The following is a 1,946-nucleotide window of genomic DNA, read 5'->3' on the forward strand; positions in this document are numbered from 1 at the left end:
ACAAACAAAAGTAGACAAAATAGATGAGTGGGACATACTAAAAATTAAAAACTTATGTGCATCAAAAGACTTCACCAGAAGAGTAAAAAGGGAACCCATAGAATGGGAAAATATCTTTTACAATGACACATCAGACAAGGGACTCATTTCTAAAATATATAGTAAACTACAACACCTCTATAAGAAAAAGACAAATAATCCAATTTAAAAATGAGCACAGGACATGAACAGACACTTCACCAAGGAAGAGATCTGGGCAGCCAGAAATGTTCACGATCACTAGCCATTAGATAGATGCAAATCAAAACAACAATGAGATATCGGCTCACACCAGCAATAACAGCAAAGATCAAAAAAGTAGAGGACAATAAATGTTGGCGAGGATGTGAAGAGACTGGGACACTCCTGCATTGCTGGTGGGATTGTAAAGTGGTCCAACCTCTCTGGAAAGCAATTTGGTGCTTCCTCAGAGGTTGGGAATAGAAATACCTTATGATCCAGCAATTCCTCTGCAAGACATATGAGCCATAACATGAGTAGATATATACACACCAATGTTCATAGCAGCACTATTTACAAAGCAAACAGATGAAGACAGCCAAAGTGTCCATCAACTGAAGAATGGATAAACAAACTGTGGTACATACACACAATGGAGTACTATGCTACCCTGAAGAATAACAAGGAAGCTGCAAGCCACCGCATAACATGGATGAACCTTGAGGATATTATGTTGAGTGAAATTAGTCACAAAAGGAGAAATACTGCATAGGACCACTACTGTAAAAGACTAAGAAAAAGAACCCACACTAAATGGGGGTGGATTCTTTGCTGGTTGCTAGGATGTGGTGGTATGGTTAGGGAAGTGATGGAAAGGTGGAACACAGGTCAGGGAATAGACACAGGATAGTTTGGGTGCTGGGGAGGGGACCAATATACAAGAAGGGAAAGGGGAATGGAAGAACAAAGCAGATGGGAGAGCAGTTAGGCAGGTTTGCATGGGCTAAGTGGGACAGAGGTAAAGAATGATGTATGCACAACCTTGTAACAACAGGGCTCTGGGGTACAGGGATTGAGACATGGTTGGAATGGGGAATAGGGGGCAAATAATGTTAAGATGCTTGGCTGTCTTTTGAATCTTGGTTTCCCTTGCATTATATTATAAAATAGATACTGAAGGGGGAGAGAAAGTAATAGCCAGAAATATCACCAAAGTAAGTCCCTCTTCTGCCTAAAACTGATTGGAATAACTAAAATGGGGCTACAATGTGTCCAGTGAAGGAGGCTTCCTGCAGAGCCTCTGCATTACATAAGACTATAGGTGTAATTCTAAACAGCATCCAGAATCTTCTGAGGTTGGAAATTTCCACTTGAAAACATGAGCAGAGGAGCCTGGAGTGGCTAGAAGAACAGAAGATACTTCTTGAAAGAAAGACCTATAGGAAATACAAAATAACATAGGAAGACTGAGTGTTACTACAAGTGCAAGCAAGTTGCTTGCCCAGGAGACATCAAGGCAAGTGGTCAGGTCCCCTCAGAGCAAACCCCCTTGCAAGACTAAAACTCAATGGGAATACATGCTCTGATTGTTGACCACATTTGTCGCCAATAAGGGTAAGTGAAGGAAAAACAGCAATGAAGCTGCAAGCTAAGCCATACTAATGTTCGATAGACTCCTGTGAACCGGGGTGGAGACCTGGTTGGCTAGCAGTATGGCAAGACCTGGGGACTCTTGGGCCCAGAGTCAGTGACATAGCCACAGAGGACTAGAGTGGAGAATGAAGCATCAAGATGATAAGAAGAGAGGGCATATGCACAAGAACATCCACACTTGCAGATCATACCCATTTGACCTGGCTTCAATGACTGGATGATCAGAGCTCAACTAGAAGAAGAAAGAAGAGGAAAAAAAGAGTAATCTGATACAATTTGATGAACTTTACCTA

This window comes from Chrysochloris asiatica, unplaced genomic scaffold (genome assembly GCF_000296735.1).
Source record: "Chrysochloris asiatica unplaced genomic scaffold, ChrAsi1.0 scaffold00140, whole genome shotgun sequence".
In the NCBI taxonomy this organism is placed as follows: domain Eukaryota; kingdom Metazoa; phylum Chordata; class Mammalia; order Afrosoricida; family Chrysochloridae; genus Chrysochloris; species Chrysochloris asiatica.